Genomic DNA, 20,747 nt, shown 5'->3' on the forward strand with positions numbered 1-20,747 from the left:
AATCAGAGGTTTCTCATTGACTGTAATCTTCATCAGAATAAAATGAATTACAATACTCTGGCATTCTATTGAACCTTTTGTTTATTGAAGTATGCTTCAGTAACTTCAGTCTGTTAAGCAATTAGTTCTGAATATAAAAAAAACTACTTTCATTCAAGTTTTAAAATCCATCAACATTTTGTATTGCGATTAAATTTGTAAAACTCCACTATAAAAATAATCCAATAAATGTACTGTATATGTACTAATATAGAAAAATATAGAAGATTTTCAATATTATATGCATATAATTTAGAATGCACCTTTTGAGTCAGGCAATCTGGGAAAGGGGTGAATGACATTCTGACATTTGGTGAAAAGGGTGCATGGGGCAAAAAAGGTTGAAAACCACTGCCCGAGATGATCCTCAAAAATTTTCAAACTGATCAGATAAAGCGTTTGATGTATGCCATTTTCACATCATAATGAAGTTGGACAATTTGTGCATGGAAGCACAAAAAAAAAACCACCTATGACATCATCAAAAATAAAAATCGCACTTGTTTCCCATGGGGGATTACTTGCCATGTGCCAAGTTTCAATTTATTCCACAGAGCGGTTTTGGAAATACTGTTGTGGGGCCGGGTATCGATGCCAAGCACGACCGCTAGGTGGAGCAGTAGAGCCGTCTCCCACCGAACACCCGGAATGTATAGGTCGTCACCCCGGATAACTCCGGAGCCGATGGGTCATTTAAAGGACCGTGGTCGCCAATACTTCGACGGCATGGGTAGTGTTCATTGCCTAATTTCAATGTACCTAAATACCCAAGCAGTCTAACTACCGAGGAACCACACCCTCGGCCGACTCTGTCCGATCCGAGTTGCAGGTAACGACTCGGATCTGGCGTAACCGAGCGGAGTTACCAGAGCCGCGCCAGACCAAATGAACAATTTACCCTCGCGATCTCTCAATACACATTGTGCCAAGCCAATGAAAGAAACACAGAAACGAGCTGGAACATTTAATAAAAGGGATATTTATTTATAACAATAATCCGGGAGGGGAGACACAGAGCAGAGTTATCATGAATAAAAGAAATGTAATATGAAAAGAAAACACTTAAACAGCTCTACTTAACAAACAGGGCCCACGGACACACACAAACACACCCAAAATAACTGGACCCGTGGGTCTATCTCGGTCAAGCTGGGCTGGGGTACCTGTCCGCTTTGTGCGGCCACACCGACTCCGAACCACTGGTGGGACTCGAACACACGACCCGAAGTCCACAGCTCAGGATCCTGGCTGCTCGACTACCAGACCTGCCCTCCAAAGGACCGCAGATCGCTCCAACCATGACCACGACCGTCTGCAGAACCCTCCGTAGTCGCCACGATCACACGGTCTCCCGAAAAACTGGTCCAGACCAAGCCAATCTCCGACCGTCTGCCGCAATTGCCACGATCCTCCGAACTGCCGTCCTCTCTTCTTTCTTGAGGAGGGAGGGGTTTCTTCTCCCTGTCACTCGCCACCTGATTGGACGGTGGGTTGTCAGGCGACTCGTGGTGGCCTCCAGATTGGCTGGGGCGCGCGTGTGGTGCTCGCCCTCCGCTCATTGGCTGGAGGAAATGCTCTCTGCCCCTCCTCGGAGCGGAGCTTCGACCCGAGGCGACGAAGGCTCCGCCCACGTCCTCAGCCAAAGACATGTGCGTAATGGCGACCGGTCGAGTGCGGGAATGTGGCATTGTTGTAGTGGATGTAGTAGTAGTAGTAGTAGTTGTTGTTGGTGGTGAAGAAATCCTAACTATAAAATAATTTTGCAGTGCCCACACACTTAATCACCCATTAAACATAGGACGGGACCCCGCCTCGAAACATATACTTACCGATAAAACTGATCTATAGGACCTGGCTGTCGTGTGCAGTAAGCTTCCAAATTCACAACAATACAGAGGTCCAAAGTTTTTCCTTTATTCCAACATGGCTGCCACATCACATGACCTATGCCATCATAATTAACAGAAAAAACATTCTACATGAGTAGTCACACCTTTAATGCAAATTTCGTGTCAATTGCATAAGCAGTTGCAGAGAAAACAGAGAAAATCAGCATGGATGGACAGATGGACAGACGGACAACATGAAAACACAATACCTCCGGCGACTTCATCAGCGGAGGCATTAAAAAAAAACAAATCTTTTACATCTTCAGGAATAATCAAAACAACACATTAAAAATGGAGGTGTTCATTTAACTCAATGTGTTGTGGTATATCTGTGAGCCTCATTGCAGTACCTATCACAGTATAGTGTGTCGTGTTTCATACCGACCACTTAAGGTACTGCAGGATATGCTACAGAACAGAGTACCTGTATGGACTCTCATACTTATCATCTCCATAAGAAAATTTTCAAAATAGGATGTTAAGTACAAGTAAACGAAATATCTCAGCTAACTCAATGGGATGTAGGCTCTCGATAAAACAGAGTACCTGTATGGACTCTCATACTTATCATCTCCATAAGAAAATTTTCAAAATAGGATGTTAAGTACAAGTAAACGAAATATCTCAGCTAACTCAATGGGATGTAGGCTCTCGATAAAATGTGAGTGAAGGAAAGGACCAGATTTGGTGAATGGGTTGTTAAACCAACCAAAGGTGAGTCAGCTCATTACGGCAGTTTCATTGCTTCCTGCTGGTATGGATTTCAGAATATAATGTAGAAGGTAATAAACTGCCTAACACATTGAAAAGGGTTCATGAAATAGCAATCAGGAGAACAGACCTTGTTATTAATTTACAGTGCAAGAGTATTAAATCATTGAGAGATTGGAGCTTTGTTTGGCTTTTTTAATTTATTTAATAATCTTGGTGAAAAACCTGCAAGTTTCTCCAGGGAAGTGTTTCATGAGCAAGGTTTGAAATTACAAACAATGTCCCAAATCAGATGAAAACTCCACTGTGTTTTCAATTTGTCTGGGGGATGTTCTCCTCGAAAGCTTCTGCAGCCCTCCAGCTGGAAAAGATAATATTTTAACCATTGCTTTTGCTCAACTGCTTCAATAATGGCAATAACTATGCAGTTTGCTTTGGAAATAAACTCGTTAGTACTTGGTGGTCTAAGAGTTAATGGATTACTCTGTACTATCCAAAGCGTACTGCACAATGATGAGTTTTATTGAATGTACAAATATCCAAGTATGTACAGCAGCTTAGAGAGTTTCCTTCCAAGGAACTTTGACGCAGGAGGCCATTACGTCCATCAAAGCTTGCGCTATTATTGCGAACCTATGGTTGTTTGTCCTTGCCCTATCCTATTTTAAATGCTGTGTCAGGCAAGGAAGCAACACGTACCATTTTTGGCTCACCTGGACTTTAGTTTGGAGAGCTTATGCAATCGAGCAGTGTCCATAGGTGAGTCAGTGAGTCCATAAACACTTCAATCTTTATCGCTTGAACCAAACACACAATTTTGATGAAACTTGGCCACAAGCTTCACATCTGATGCCTCACGAAGGTGTATTGAAAGCCTCAAAATCTGCCCTCATTATTGGGGCCTATGGGGGAGGGGGGGTGTTTGACCCCCCCCCCCAAATAGGTATTTGCTCTCTTCTCTGAAACTACACATAAAACTTCGATGAAATCTGACGCCAACCTTCATCACTCGTGATGTACCAAAGTTTGTTCACATCATTAAAAAAAAAATCGAGGTCTGAGGGGGGTTATGCGGGGGGTTTGAGTGACTGTTGCACTGTTGCTCCTGATTCTGATGAGCTTCAGACCATGCGGTCCTATTTTTGAAGTCTTTGGTAGGACTCGGCTGGAGTCCAAGCACTGATCTCCAAAACTCAGAATGTATGCTCCAACAGTCACACCACAGACCTTCACATTGATCAGAACTTCTTCATTATGACATTCTTTCTCCACGATGTTCCACTTGTTTCTAAATACTGCTTGTGCTTATACACAATAAGCAGTTAAAAAATTCGAATACTTGTACGAATGAAAATCAACAATAAAATAGGAACTGTGACTCCAGCAAAGGTGGTTGAAAATGTAACACGTCTCCTCTTGATACGGTCAAGCACACTTAACAAAGGTGAGACACAAATGTGTGAAAAGGCTTGCATGTCAATATGCACATGAGCAAGTTGCACAGGATAAAAGCTCTCACTTCATCAATACGTAGAGCAAGGGAGTTTCAGACATATTAACAGTGATCTCCAGCAATACAGGTGTTGTACTTCACTATTAAAAGAGTAAAAAAATCCAAACTACTATCCCCCTCAAGTGATTTTGAAAATCAACTCTAAAGACAACCGTTTTATGCAAATAACAATGTGAGTGTATTTCAAAAATATCCCTGTTGAAAAGAATACCATTAAAAGGTGTTACCAAAAATTGTCCAAAGCATCATGAGCAACAGGATTTGATATCTGTAATACATCAGGCAGTTATATATGCCATGGTAAAACTAAAAGGAGTAAAAATATGAATCAATGTTATTCAAGGTCACCTTTATATCAAGACGAGCATTCTCCCCTTCACGCATTGCAAAGCAGGCTGTCGCTGATGCATTGCAAGGTTTAAGAGGAGAAGCCACAGCAAGTTGTCAAAGCTATAGCAAAGATGTCTAAATGGAACTGACACAGCCAGCTTCTGCTTTTTTATTTAGTTATGTTTGACAGAAATGTACATCAAATTCAAAAGCTTCATTTGACAGATTTCCTTCCATTTACCTGTCTGATGCTGCACTCAGGGAAATTGGAATGATCTGTGACTGTGTGTGTGTTCAATAATTCACCCTCAATTTAGCTGCGTAAAGGATAATTAACCAAGTAATAATTGTTGAAATAATAATTATAAAATAAAGTCTCAGATAAGATGCCCTGTCAGACCATTGGGCTCGAGAGGGGATGGGCTAACCATGTCGTGATTTCCATTAGCTAATGCTTTCCCCTTCTTTCTTGCAGGTTATGGTGATGGTGGTGGTGTGCCATTTCTAACAAGTAGTCAGTAGGACCCCACATCAACTATGGTGTTCACAGTGGAACAAAAATTGAAAATCGTGACTTTGTGGTTTGAGACAATATCCGACGTGCAGGTGCACCGACGATACTGCCAGTATTACAATGTTCACACCTGTAATGGACCTTCTCATGGGAGCATTCAGCAGTTTGTGGAGCACTTCCAAGCACATGCATGGAAGCATGAAAAATCAAAAGAAAGGCAACAGTGGCCACCCACCAAGTGTTACCAAGGACCAAGGGAACATTGATCTTGTGAGAGATTCTGCCATCGAAGGTACGAAGAAATCCCACCGTGATGTTCCTGAGAACTGGTGATCTCAGCCTCATCTGTATGGTGCATTTTCACTTCTGAACTCAAGCTCCACCCATACATTATATATATATATATATATATATATATATATATATATATATATATATATATATATATATATATATATATGGCATAAACTAACTGAATAACATGACATCTGAGTAACAATGTGTGCTTGGTTCAGTGAGTGAATGGAAAGGTACCCAAATTGGATAAACTCCTTGTGGTTCAGTGATGAAGCACTCTTCCATGTGAATGGGGCTATCATTAATCACAACAACTTCTGGCAGGCTCTCTCTCAAGGACCCCAAGTCCATTTCCTTCTGTGCATTGAATGCCAGATGGGGTATGATGGGACTGTATTGGTTCGAGGACACCAATGGTAAGATGGTGATTGTCAATGGTGAGCGGTACCACGAGGTCTTACTCCGATTCCATGCTGATCTCGCTCAACTACTTTCTCCAAACCAACTCAGACTTGCCTTGTTCATGCAGCAAAATAAAATGCCCCCCCATACGTACACTGCAGGTGAAACCATCGATTTGCTCCACCAGCTGTTTGGAAATCATGTCATCAGCCTGGGCACAGCACATGAGTGGGCACCCCACAACCAAGATTTGAACCCATTGGATTTTATTTTATTTTGTAGTGCTACCAAAGCTCAAGTTTAAACCAACAAACCTCAAACCCCGGCTGTCCTGAAGCAGGAGGTGGTGGACGACAATCAGGTGACCTCTTCGGCCACTTGCAGATGAGTTGTGCAGAATTTTGGAGTCAGGATCAAAGCCTGCTTGAGCAGAGGTGGAGCACAAATTGAAAATGTCAATTACAAGCAGTATAATGAGTGATTGAGAAATAGTCTGCTTTTTATGAAACACCATATATATATATATATATATATATATATATATATATATATATATATATATATATATATATATATATATATATATATTACCAGGGTGTGCTTAACATTGTGTTACCAAACTTACCGTGCTTCCGCATTGTCTCGGGGCACTCACCTGTATTTGATTTTTCATTTATTTATATTTTCATTCACGGATGCTTTCCGATGTTTCAGCGATTTTTTTTTCTGGCGTATTGGCTTCGATGTCCATCAGCACAAAAAATTACTGTGCTTCCCCATTGTCTCAGGTTGCTCACTTGCATTTTAAAAAAATTATTTATTTATATTTTCATTAATGGATATTGTCTGACAATTTTGCAATTCCTCCTGGTGTACCAGCTTTGATGTCCATTGGCTTGCAAAATTTCAGCTTTCTACGTCACATGGAAGGTACCACTCTTTAATATCAGTCAGTCATTCAGTGGTTACAAAGAGATATGTGTGTATATGTATATATATATATATATATATATATATATATATATATATATATATATATATATATATATATATATATGTATATATACAGTGGGGAGAACAAGTATTTGACAAACTGCCGATTTTGCAGGTTTTCCCACTTACAAAGCACGTAGAGGTCTGTAATTTTTATCATAGGTACACTTCAACTGTGAAAGACGGAATCCAAAACAAAAATCCTGAAAACCACATTGTATGATTTTTAAATAATTAATTTGCATTTTATTGCATGAAATAAGTATTTGATCACCTACCAACCAGTCAGAATTCCGGCTCTCACAGACCTGTTAGTTTTGTCTTTAAGAAGCCCTCCCATTCTCCACTCATTACCTGTATTAACTGCACCTGTTTGAACTTGTTATCTGCATAAAAGACAGCTGTCCACAGTAAATCAATCAGACGCCAACCTCTCCACAATGGGCAAGACCAGAGAGCTGTCTAACGACATCAGGGACAAAATTGTAGACTTGCACAAGGCTGGGATGGGCTACAGGACAATAGGCAAGCAGCTTGGTGAGAAGGCAACAACTGTTGGCACAATTATTAGAAAATGGAAGAAGTTCAAGAAAACAATCAATCTCCCTCGGTCTGGTGCTCCATGCAAGATCTCACCTCGTGGAGCCTCAATGATCATGAGAAAGGTGAGGGATCAGCCCAGAACTTCACGGCAGGACCTGGTCAATGACCTGAAGAGAGCTGGGACCACAGTATCAAAGAAAACCATAAGTAACACACTACGCCGTCATGGATTAAAATCCTGCAGTGCACGCAAGGTCCCTCTGCTCAAGCCAGCGCATGTCCAGGCCCGTCTGAAGTTTGCCAATGACCATCTGGATGATCCAAAGGAGGAATGGGAGAAGGTCATTTGGTCTGATGAGACCAAAATAGAGCTTTTTGGTTTAAACTCCACTTGCCATGTTTGGAGGAAGAAGAAGGATGAGTACAACCCCAAGAACACCATCCCAACCATGAAGCATGGAGGTGGAAACATCATTCTTTGGGGATGCATTTCTGCAAAGGGGACAGGACGACTGCACCGTATTGAGGGGAGGATGGATGGGGCCATGTATCGCGAGATCTTGGCCAACAACCTGCTTCCCTCAACAAGAGCATTGAAGATGGGGCGTGGCTGGGTCTTCCAGCATGACAACGACCCGAAACACAAAGCCAGGGCAACTAAGGAGTGGCTCCGTCAGAAGCATCTCAAGGTCCTGGAGTGGCCTAGCCAGTCTCCAGACCTGAAGCCAATAGAACATCTTTGGAGGGAGCTGAAAGTCTGTGTTGCCTAGTGACAGCCCCAAAACCGGAAGGATCTGGAGAAGATCTGTCTGGAGGAGTGGGCCAAAATCCCTGCTGCAGTCTGTGCAAACCTGGTTAAGAACAACAGGAAACGTCTGATCTCTGTATTTGCAAACATAGGTTTCTGTACCAAATATTAAGTTCTGTTTTTCTGATGTATCAAATACTTATTTCATGCAATAAAATGCAAATGAATTATTTAAAAATCAAAGAATGTGATTTTCAGGATTTTTGTTTTCGATTCCGTCTTTCACAGTTGAAGTGTACCTATGATAAAAATTACAGAACTCTGTGTGCTTTGTCAGTGGGAAAACCTGCAAAATCGGCAGTGTATCAAATACTTGTTCTCCCCACTATATATATATATATATATATATATATATATATATATATATATATATATATATATATATATATATATATATATATATATATATATATATATATATATATATATATATATATATATATATATATATATATGAAGACGGTAGCTTATATTTGATGGGATTTTATGGCCGCGGCCACCTCTGAAACAAAAAATGTCAGGATGGGCCCCGGGAAGGTAATAGGCTAGGTGGCGTGGCCCCTTGGCTGGTGGGGGGGGGGGGGGTTAGACGGTAGTTTATATTTAATGGGATATGACGGCCGCCACCACTGTTGAGATTTATTACGATGGCCGCGGCCGTAAAATCCCATCAAATATAAACTACCGTCTAAAATCCACCCCTCACCACCTGGACGAGGGGCCTTGCCACCTGGCCTATAACTTTCCCAGGGCCCATCCCAACATTTTGTGTTTCCCCCTCATCAACCCCCTTAGGCTATCACTGTGATGGCCCAATAGAGAACTGATACTGGGCTCGTGTCAAACTTATGTACAGAAGATTAAATTCATTAAAAAAAATAACCCTGGCAACGCTGGGTATAATCTGCTAGAAAATATATTTCATATATACTATATATATATATATATATATATATATATATATATATATATATATATATATATATATATATACACATACACACACACACACACATACATATATTTTTGTGGATTTCAGCATCGGATCCGAGTAATGCACACAACATTCAGGTCCTCAGACAGTTATTATTATATTATTAATACGTTAAGCCATATATTGTCGACGTATCTCCTCCAAAACTGCAGGACAGATTATCACCACTTTCGGCATGTGGGTGCTCTGTGGTCTGATGAACATCATGGGCTATGTGAGATCGTGCCAGACGGACAGGTTTGGGAATTTTGGGCGATTTTCTCATTTTTACATTTGTTTGCATGGAGACGTGTGACGTCACCGCTGAGAGGCATAATGACGTCGTGACATCATCGGTCATTCGCTGACGTCATCACGTCTGTCGTAGACACACCGTCACTGCTGAGAGGAGTAATGCCACTCCTAGAAAACAGCGTCTGCGATGTAAAACCCTCTTCTGCACGTGCTGACTACCTCAGAAGGTGAATTTGACACAAAAAATGTAACAAGAAACACTGTATATAAAGAAATTCGATAAATCACATTGTGAACACTCGATATATTGACGTCATAACGAAACCTCTTTTGAAACTTCGCGGAGCGCGGGTTTGGCTCGTCTCCATCAATGCATGCTCAGAATAGACCATGGTAGAGAATAGGTTCCCCTTCTTTCTTTTGGGATCACCTTTTCCTCTTTACGACACATTCATGACGTATGATTTTACGTCAGTTTTCATTTCTGCACGAGCGATATTCAGCGCTCGTGCACGCGACAGATAAGGCCAAAAAAAAAAAAATGTTGCATTGGCGTAACGGGTCACTGAAAAATAGGGTAGGTCGGTCGGGATCTTTATTTTTTTTATTTTTTTTTCCTAATAAATCCCTCCCAAAATTTCCCCCGGCTCGAGTACCACCCTTTTTGTCGGCGGGTTCTGTCCGAAACACTTCCGGGTTTTTGCGATCGCGATCGCAATCAACAAGATACTTGAAAACGATAGCAAAACAACAAAAATAGCAATAAAGTAGGGTCGGCAAAATTTTTCGATAGCAAAAAAACAAAAAAAAAACGTAGGGTCGGCGGAATTTTTAGGGTCGGGCGGGTTACGCCAATGCAACATTTTTTTTTTTTTGGCCTAACCGTTAGCCCAATACATACTCGTCTATTCCCTTTCCATCAGGACACATTGGCTTGGAAATACATGACTTATTCACACATCTTATTTTGATTATCATTTTTACATTGTATTTACAGGACATTTGAGTCATTAAATCACACCACAAGCATTTCCTGAACAGTTGATTCAGACGGTCAAACATGGCTGTGGATCATTTACCTCAGGACCGACCTTTTTGCATTGGGATCGACACCCCGTTCAGCAGCTCTATGGACGCGAACTGGCTCTTATTCCTATCAGGCTGAACAGAGAGGTGATAATTGCCAGTTGACGTTTTGTGAGCGCTTCACGTTTTTTCTCGGTTGTTCCAGCAAATGGCTGCTTTCTGGCGTTCGTCCAGCGCCCCGAACATGGCATCGTAAGCCAGGCCTGTGTTAATTTGGAGTTGCATCTCGTTCGATGTTGAGGAGACGATGACTGTGAGAATTGACGGTTGAGGGTCACGTGCAGAGATGCGCCAATAGGCAAGCTGAATTTGGCTGGTCTGCTTGAGGCTCCACCCAAACTGGTCGCCGATAAAAGGACGGGAGGGCCGGTTTGTTGACTGTTGCTGACAGCTCCTGACGGTTGGGGACAACAGCAACGGCGGTTGGTGACAGTTGGACCATTCCTGCTGGTTCTGCTCGGGACCTTGCTCTTGGCGAACCTGATTATTGGCGTACCTGGTTCTTGGCATAACTGGTTCTTGGCATTCCTGGAGGTGACGACGTGACGTCGATTGGTGTTCGAGCCTATTTGCGGGTGGTTGCACAGCGAGGCAGGACGCTGGCAGCAGACCAAGGCACGCTCACACATTTTGGTTTATTTTGGTAGATGCATGACGATTTCTGCCTTGGTAAGCCGAGACCGGATTTCTTCTCCCCCTGAATGACCTGATGGGTACCCATGTCTCGTGGTTAATTCTTAAGGAAGGCATAGAGTTAAGCATCTGCTCTTTGTCCATTTTTCTCGAAATGCTTGTGAATTCTTCATTTGTTTGAGATTATATTGTTGATTGAACACGTGATTGATTTGAATGCATCCATTTAATTGACAAGGAAATAAAAAGTTCTTCAGTTCATTTATCTTTCTTAATAATAAATTCCTTGTTGACGTTTCAACCTGTCAGTGATTGTCATTTCCTTCCATTGATCCAGCATTGTCCGAACCGAGATAGACTGCGAGGTAATTCCCAAACTAATTAACCTATCATAATCAGCGTGCACCAGCGGTAAATGCACGGCCATCTTACTTAAGATCGAATCAAGATAAGATTGGTGCATCACCGATGCTACGTTCCTCGGTGAGGAGGCCGTGTGACCTTCAGTCAAAAGGCAAATTACACGGTGGACACTGGAACTCGTGGTTAATTGAAGGGCGTTCATGGTTGTTAAGCAACCCACCACACCACGAAGTTAATTGTGAGCGGTGGCCCCAGGTCCGTTTCTTCCGAGGAGAAAAGAGGATAAACTCCCTCATCATGCACTCGGTAGGTACCCGTGGCCGTAACAATATATATTGCGCCAAGACCAAGACACCAGTTTGTCACTCAGGGGATTAATCCCTGGTTGTCCTCGGAAGAGCCGGACTTGGGGCCACCGCTCACAATTAACGTTGTTGTACGGTGGGTTGTTTTAAACCACGAACGCCACCCAGTTAACCACGAGTTCCAGTGTCCACCGTCAAATTATGCCGTTTAAATAGAGGTCACGTGGTTACTTGAACGGGGAGCACGCCCTCAGCAAAACACCAATATTATCTTAATTAGATTTTAATGAGGGCGGCCGAGTGTTTTAACCGCATGTGCGTGCCGACGATTTTTGGTCAAATCTGTGGTAATTACCTCCCAGTCTATCTCGGTTCGGACAATGCTAGACCAATAGAAGGAAAGGACAAACACAGACAGGTTAGAATGTCAACAAATGATTTATTAATTTGAAAATAAATGGATAAAAAGAACTTTTTATTTCCTGAGGTAAAGGCCCTATCACACCTTGACGATTTAGCCAGCGTATGCCGACGTATGAAAAATTTCGCTAAAACGCTGACACACGTTGAATACGTTATCGGTAAGTTTGTATACGTTAAGAGCACGCTGGCATACGTCTTTGTACGCTGGCATACGTCGTAGTACGCCGAGGTGTAAGACAAATTTTCCATGCTTGAAATTTTCCGACGTATGCCAGCGTATGACTCGCACGTTCCGCATACACTGGCATAAGTTATAGGCGCGTTACGCGATTGTTGACACACGTCGACACACGTTACTTGTAAGTTACTCATAAGTTGAAACACGTCGAGGTAATGGTTAGCGTACCCGAAACTTATTTCTAACCTATGAGTAACGTGTTGTAGGCACGTTACACGATCGTTGACACACGTCAACAAAAGTTACTTGTAAGTTACTCATAAGTTGAAACACGTCGAGGTAATGGTTAGCGTACCCGAAAGTTATTTCTAACCTATGAATAACGTGTTGTAGGCACGTTACGCGATCGTTGACACACGTTACTTGTAAGTTACTCATAAGTTGAAACACGTCGAGGTAATGGTTAGCGTACCCGAAACTTATTTCTAACCTATGAGTAACGTGTTGTAGGCACGTTACACGATCGTTGACACACGTCACTTGTAAGTTACTCATAAGTTGAAACACGTCGAGGTAATGGTTAGCGTACCCGAAACTTATTTCTAACCTATGAGTAACGTGTTGTAGGCACGTTACACGATCGTTGACACACGTTGATCACACGTTACTTGTAAGTTACTCATAAGTCGAAACACGTCGAGGTAATGTCCAGCTTAGTGGTTCTCAACCTTTTGTAGCCGCGCCCCCCCCCAAAGAAAACAAAACAAAACATGGAGTCTGAAACACTGACGGGTTCCTCCTGTGAACCCCATTTTTACATACTAATTCCCCTAAACGCAGCCAATACGCCATTATACCGTAGCTGTAAGTTAGAAACACGTTCAGTAAGTTCTGTGGTCGTCCGAAAGACGTCAATCAAATACGTCTACATACGTCAATGTGCGTCGGAGATACATTACACATCGGTTCAAAGCACGTTACTCATAGGTTCAAAGCACGTTACTCATAGGTTAAAAATTAAGTTTCGGGTATGCTAAACATTACGTCGACGTGTTTCGACTCATGAGTAACTTACAAGTAACGTGTGTCGACGTGTGTCAACGATCGCGTTGCGTGCCTACAACTTATGCCAGCGTATGCGGAACGTGTGTCATACGTCGAGTACGTCGAGAAATTTTCAACATGCTGAAAATTTCTCGACGTACTCGGTGTATGACGACGTATGCCAGAAAACTACGACGTATGCCAGCATACTATGACATATGCCAGCATGCTCTTTACGTATACAAAACTTACCCATAACGTATTCGACTTGTGCCAGCTTGGTTCGGCAAATTTTTCATACGTTGGCATACGCTGGCTAAAACGTCAAGGTGTGACAGCGGCTTCACACTTCGATGTCTAGTGTGGTTATGATTTGAATCGTCGACCCACAGCCTATGGATAGCTTATGCCACGTGATCGTCCGCGATACGCTGCCACGCTCTGCATAAGTTAGACTATCGTTGGGTATAGGTTGTGAACGCCGACAACACGCTCAGCATTCGTTGATATAAGTTATCTATATGTGATTAAAACGATCTGTGTACGTTACTAATACGTTATGCACACGTCCAACACGTTATTATATGCCCAAAACTTAAAAAAACATCAATAGTTCAGTGTTCGCCAGCGTTTTACATACATTTTGAGACCTTGCCATACGCTGGCTAAAACGTCAAGGTGTGACAGCCTCTTAAGTGAATTCAGAAGTGAATAAATTCCAAAGCAATCGAAATGAATAATTAATCAATCAAAATGAGAGAGCAGATGCTTATCGGGGGTTGACTTACTTACAACTAAACACAGACAAGGGTACCCAGCAGATCATTTGGGGGGGGAGAAGAGTCGTCTCGCTCAACAGAGAGAAGTTGTCCGTGAAGTGAAAACGTCCTGAAATGTGTGTGTGTGTGTGTGTGTGTGTGTGTGTGTGTGTGTGTGTGTGTGTGTGTGTGTGTGTGTGTGTGTGTGTGTCTTGTCCGTCGTCAGCACCCAGCCTTGCCGTGCACCCACTCGCCAACAGCCTTGAACGCCAGGTGACGTCTGGGAGGCACCGGGATCTTCTGTCATAGGTTTCGACCCTGGTGCTGCGACACGGGCAGATCCTCACACTTCACGAAATTGGTGACGTCCATTGACCCACACGGTCTGTTGATGATTGACCCGTGCCTCACTCGTTGTGACCGACCCCTGCCTCACTCGTTGGTAACTGACCCATGCCTCACTCATTGTCGGCGCTGGTCACTCCCACACTGGAACAGATGAACTGATGCCACTGACTGACAAATTGTGTCGTTGTCGGCGCTGCTGACACCCACACGCGCACCACACGCGCACCACACGCAAGCTTCATAACGGACCTCCTCCTCGTTTTAGATATGCGGCCCGTCTTGGCGGGCACAGAGTCTCCCCCAAACTTGCCCAGCCCCACTTTTTTTTTTTTTTTTTTTTTTTTTTTGTATACCTTGGTCGAGGCTCGTATGAGAGCTAACACACAACTCACAGCAAGGAGGCATGAGACAAGAGGGGCGGGAGTGGAAGGGACAAAACATTGGGGAACAGACACAGGTGAACTGTGGAAGGGAGAGGGATGGGGATGGGACGGGGAACATGGCGAGGGGAAGATGGACATTAAAGGGACTTTCAGGAAGGAAAGCAGGAGAATTGAAGGAAGTGGGCTTGGGTGGATTATCGGGGGTAGAAAAGATCGAGGATTTGGATGGGGGAAGATAAGAGGTGGTGGTGAACAGCTGTTTTGAAAGCCTGAAGGGAAGAATGGGAAAGAGTAGAGAGAGGAAGTGTATTCCAAAGGCGGGAAAAAAGAGGAATGAAAGAGTGAAGATGAGCAGTGATTCGTGATTTTGGTAGTTTTACCAGAAGGGGGTTGTTGGCGGACCTTGAGCGCCCTGTGGAAATGTGGTTGGGACAAATCGCAGAGAGAGCAGGGGGGCAAGGCTGGAGAGGAGTCGGTAGAAGACAGAAAGACCACCGACCAACCTGCGGTGATTGAGTGAGAGGCCCAAAGACTCAGCTTCATTGCGGGAGATGCCAATGATCTTAAAAGCCCTGGTTTCGACAGCGTGAAGTCGAGAAAGGTGGGAGGCAGGAGCACCAGCCCAGAGGGGAGAGCAGTACTCCATCAGGCTACGGACAAAAGCTTTGTAAGTGGTCAGGAGCTCAAGAGGGCCGAGGAAGGACTTTGCACGACGGAGGATTCCCAGTCGGCGACTGGCTTTTGAGGCAAGGTTGGAAATGTGACTTTCCCAGGAAAGGTCATGGCAGATAGTGAGACCCAGAAGCTTGAAAGAAAAGACTTCTTCCAGAGGATTGTTGAGAAAGTGGATGGGGGGTTTTGTAAACGGTCCTTTCGAAGAGACATAGTGAGAGTGTGAGATTTGTCTGGATTGAAAGACATGTTCCACGTGTTGGACCAGTTTGTGATTTTATCCAGATCTGCAGTGAGCGAAGAAGCTGCTGCTTGCCGGTCTGAGGGATGACAGATGGTACGGCAGAGGGTTGAGTCATCGGCAAAGAGAAATAGAGGATTTTCCAGAGAGTCCGAGAGATCATTGATGAAAACCAGAAAAAGAACAGGGCCCAGAACGCTACCTTGAGGAACTCCAGCCTGCACAGGAAGAGGGGATGAAAGAACTCCATTTAGGGCCACACGTTGACTGCGACAGGAGAGGAAGTCTGCGAGCCATGAGTGGAGATGGCCTTGAATACCATGGGAAGAGAGTTTGGTGAGTAGGGCAGGGTGCCAGACTGTGTCAAAAGCACGTGATATGTCCAGGGATACGGCTCGGATTTCCTGTCTGGCATTGAGGACCTCCATCCATTGATGGGAGAGCAGTAGCAGCATATCTAGGGTAGAGTGACCTGGTCTGAAACCAAATTGATGATTGGAAATCAAGCCATTGGAGAAGAGGAAGGATTTCATGTCTGAAGCGATGATGGATTCCATAACCTTGCTGATGATTGGGAGAAGGCTGATTGGTCTATAGTTACAGGGATCTGTTTTTGCACCTTTTTATGCAGGGCAGTGATGTTAGCAGATTTCCAAGCACATGGCAGATGACCTTGGGAAAATGAGAGGGTGAATAGAACAGAGAGAGGGTGAGCAAGAGCAGAAGAGCAGGCTTTGAGGACACGTGGGCTGATGCCGTCTGGACCGGTTGCAGAATCTGACTCGAGGTTTGAAAGCAAGCTCTCCACCTTGTCAGGAGAAAAGGATACAGAGTCCAGGGACAGTTGGGTGCGACTGGGTAAAGTGGGTAGAGATAGTGATGGGTTTGGGACACAAGATTTAGCTGCAAACACCGAGTTTAGACATTCAGCTTTATCACGTGTGGAATCAGCAGTGCGGCCATTTGAGGTAAGGGAGGGGATGGAGGGGGAACATACACCAGAAACAGATTTGATTAAACGCCACCAGGATTTTGAGGAGGGAGAGAGGTTTGAGAGTTCAGACTTGAGATGAGAAAGATGTTGTTTTCTGGCACCATTACTGGCACTTGCGCACCATTAACATGACAACCCGTGCTCTCGTTATTATTCCTTACGGTATCAAACGCCAATCGAAAAAGGGTGGGCCTTGGCGTCCGTGAAAGAAATGTGTGTGAATGTCGCTGGAAAAAGGTGGGTCTCGGCGTCCGTGAAAGAAATGTGTGTTAATGGCGCTGGAAAAAGGCGGGTCTCGGCGTCCGTGAAAGAAATGTGTGAAAACGTTGCTGGAAAAAGTCGTGTTTCTGTGTCCGTGAAAGAAATGTGTGTTAATGTCACTGGAAAAGGCGGGTCTCGGCGTCCGTGAAAGAAATGTGTGTCAATGTCGCTGGAAAAAGGCGGGTCTTGGCGTCCGTGAAAGAAATGTGTGTCAATGTCGCTGGAAAAAGGCGGGTCTCGGCGTCCGTGAAAGAAATCTGTGTCAATGTCGCTGGAAAAAGGCGGGTCTCGGCGTCCGTGAAAGAAATGTTTGTCAATGTCGCTGGAAAAAGGCGGGTCTCGGCGTCCGTGAAAGAAATGTTTGTCAATGTCGCTGGAAAAAGGCGGGTCTCGGCGTCCGTGAAAGAAATGTGTGTTAATGTCGCTGGAAAAAGGCGGGTCTTGGCGTCTGTGAAAGAAATGTTTGTCAATGTCGCTGGAAAAAGGCGGGTCTTGGCGTCCGTGAAAGAAATCTGTGTCAATGTTGCTGGAAAAAGGCGGGTCTTGGCGTCCGTGAAAGAAATGTTTGTCAATGTCGCTGGAAAAAGTCGTGTCTCTGCGTCCGTGAAAGAAATGTGTGTTAATGTCACTGGAAATAGGCGGGTCTCGGCGTCCGTGAAAGAAATGTTTGTCAATGTCGCTGGAAAAAGGCGGGTCTCGGCGTCCGTGAAAGAAATGTGTGTTAATGTCACTGGAAATAGGCGGGTCTCGGCGTCCGTGAAAGAAATGTGTGTTCATGTCGCTGGAAAAAGGCGGGTCTCGGCGTCCGTGAAAGAAATGTGTGTTAATGTCGCTGGAAAAAGGCGGGTCTTGGCGTCCGTGAAAGAAATGTTTGTCAATGTCGCTGGAAAAAGGCGGGAGTTGGCGTCCGTGAAAGAAATGTGTGTGAATGTCGCTGGAAAAAGGCGGGTCTTGGCGTCCGTGAAAGAAATGTTTGTCAATGTCGCTGGAAAAAGGCGGGTCTTGGCGTCCCTGAAAGAAATCTGTGTCAATGTTGCTGGAAAAAGGCGGGTCTTGGCGTCCGTGAAAGAAATGTGTGTTAATGTCGCTGGAAAAAGGCGGGAGTTGGCGTCCGTGAAAGAAATGTGTGTCAATGTCGCTGGAAAAAGGCGGGTCTCGGCGTCCGTGAAAGAAATGTGTGTTAATGTCACTGGAAAAATGTGGGTCTCGGCGTCCGTGAAAGAAATGTTTGTCAATGTCGCTGGAAAAAGGCGGGTCTCGGCGTCCGTGAAAGAAATGTGTGTTAATGTCGCTGGAAAAAGGCGGGTCTCGGCGTCCGTGAAAGAAATGTGTGAAAACGTTGCTGGAAAAAGGCGGGTCTCGGCGTCCGTGAAAGAAATGTGTGAAAACGTTGCTGGAAAAAGGCGGGTCTCGGCGTCCGTGAAAGAAATGTTTGTCAATGTCGCTGGAAAAAGGCGGGTCTCTGCGTCCGTGAAAGAAATGTGTGTTAATGTCGCTGGAAAAAGGCGGGTCTCGGCGTCCGTGAAAGAAATGTGTGTTAATGTCGCTGGAAAAAGGCGGGTCTCGGCGTCCGTGAAAGAAATGTTTGTCAATGTCGCTGGAAAAAGTCGTGTCTCTGCGTCCGTGAAAGAAATGTGTGTTAATGTCACTGGAAAAAGGCGGGTCTCGGCGTCCGTGAAAGAAATGTGTGTTAATGTCGCTGGAAAAAGGCGGGTCTCGGCGTCCGTGAAAGAAATGTGTGTTAATGTCGCTGGAAAAAGGCGGGTCTTGGCGTCCGTGAAAGAAATGTTTGTCAATGTCGCTGGAAAAAGGCGGGAGTTGGCGTCCGTGAAAGAAATGTGTGTGAATGTCGCTGGAAAAAGGCGGGTCTTGGCGTCCGTGAAAGAAATGTTTGTCAATGTCGCTGGAAAAAGGCGGGTCTTGGCGTCCGTGAAAGAAATCTGTGTCAATGTTGCTGGAAAAAGGCGGGTCTTGGCGTCCGTGAAAGAAATGTGTGTTAATGTCGCTGGAAAAAGGCGGGAGTTGGCGTCCGTGAAAGAAATGTGTGTCAATGTCGCTGGAAAAAGGCGGGTCTCGGCGTCCGTGAAAGAAATGTGTGTTAATGTCACTGGAAAAATGTGGGTCTCGGCGTCCGTGAAAGAAATGTTTGTCAATGTCGCTGGAAAAAGGCGGGTCTCGGCGTCCGTGAAAGAAATGTGTGTTAATGTCACTGGAAAAAGGCGGGTCTCGGCGTCCGTGAAAGAAATGTGTGTTAATGTCACTGGAAAAAGGCGGGTCTCGGCGTCCGTGAAAGAAATGTGTGTTAATGTCGCTGGAAAAAGGCGGGAGTTGGCGTCCGTGAAAGAAATGGCATGCATAAATATGTCTGTCGTAAAGAGAAAAGCTTCCCTTAAGAGAGGGGATCTGTTCTTTACTCTTCTCAACGCATCACATTTAAAATCCCACTAAGCATGGGGTGGGTCTATCCTGAACATGCATTGACGGAAATAACTGTCTGAGGACCTGGTTGTGTGGATGCATTCATCAGATCGGGTTCTGAAACCTGTCACAATATATATATATATATATATATATATATATATATATATATATATATATATATATATATATATATATATATATGTATATATATATGTATAGATATATATATATATGTGTATATATATGTATATATGTATATATATATATATATATATATATATATATATATATATATATATATATATATATATATATATATATATATATATATATATATACACATTGACCCATTCCACACTCCTCCAGCCCAAGGAGCTGCATAAAGCAACCCAAGGAGACTTACACAAGGTAAGTGCTATGCGGTTTTGAACACTTCCCAGAGTTCCTCAGCAACTATAAAGACGTTCACACTTCGTACGCACATGAGAATCCCAATGCTTCATACCCATCAGCTACCGGACTGTTTTCATCACTTTTTGCCGAATCATCAGTGATAGAGTAAATAGCAATGCATACCAATGAAGCTCCCAATCATGTACCACGTGCAAACGTCAAAAGCAGTCAATATATAAATAAAGAAAGACCCACCCACATTTTTCACCTGTGAATGGAGAGAATAGCCAATCAGCTCTCACCAAACCGACGACACCTAGGTGGCGAGGATTATATAAATGATTGATCCGTCCCACACTCCACACTGTGTGTATATACGAGGTGTGTTCAAAAAGTATCCAACCTTAATTTTTGTGCGTAAACAAATGAAGCGAGGGAGGCGTGGTTTGGTGCATGTATGTAGGCATTCCTAATCCGTATGTGTGAATATTTTCCTGCCTGCAGAAGCTGTCAGTCGCCGACAGACCGCCGATGAGTGAGGAAGTGTAAGTGAGCGCCGTCAGATTTTCGTTTTTGACAAAATGACGGAAAAACTTGAACAACGCAACTGCATCAAATTTTGTGTAAAGCTTGGCGATTACCAAGTGGAAACGATCCGCAAGATTCCACAGGCCTTCGGGAACAAAGCAATGGGCACCACACAGATAAAAGAGTAGTACAACCACTTCAAAGATGGTCACACATCAGTGGAAAGTGAAGCACGTTCTGGTAGGCCCTCAACCTCCCGAAATGAGATCGTCATTGACCAAGTGAGGACCCTGGTGATGCAGGATCGTCGAATCACGATCAGAGAACTTGCAGACGAGGCGGGCGTCAGCATTGGATCCGTTCATTCCATTGTGACTGAGGATTTGGGCTTAAAGAGAATCTCAGCGAAGTTCGTACCAAAGCTGGTAACGATCGAGCAGAAGCAACTC

General features: G+C 44.0%; 1 long non-coding RNA gene across 2 annotated transcripts in view; it reads right to left on the bottom strand.

Moving 5' to 3' along the window:
* Nucleotides 1-1,943: 1,943 nt before the first annotated feature.
* LOC147027677 (uncharacterized) overlaps nt 1,944-20,747 on the bottom strand; it is a 55,074-nt gene continuing 36,270 nt past the window's right edge. The window contains exons 1-3 of one of the 2 annotated variants that reach the window (XR_015057175.1): nt 9,593-9,655; nt 6,010-6,115; nt 1,944-3,000 (exon numbers count right to left, since the gene is read on the bottom strand). This is a non-coding gene — a long non-coding RNA (uncharacterized LOC147027677). Of the gene's footprint in view, nt 3,001-6,009; nt 6,116-9,592; nt 9,656-20,747 lie in introns of those variants that run through there. The other variant, XR_015057176.1, reaches the window with a different exon arrangement.

Source organism: Eptatretus burgeri, chromosome 4, assembly GCF_056783735.1.
Source record: "Eptatretus burgeri isolate ZD-2024b chromosome 4, Ebu_testis_v1, whole genome shotgun sequence".
In the NCBI taxonomy this organism is placed as follows: domain Eukaryota; kingdom Metazoa; phylum Chordata; class Myxini; order Myxiniformes; family Myxinidae; genus Eptatretus; species Eptatretus burgeri.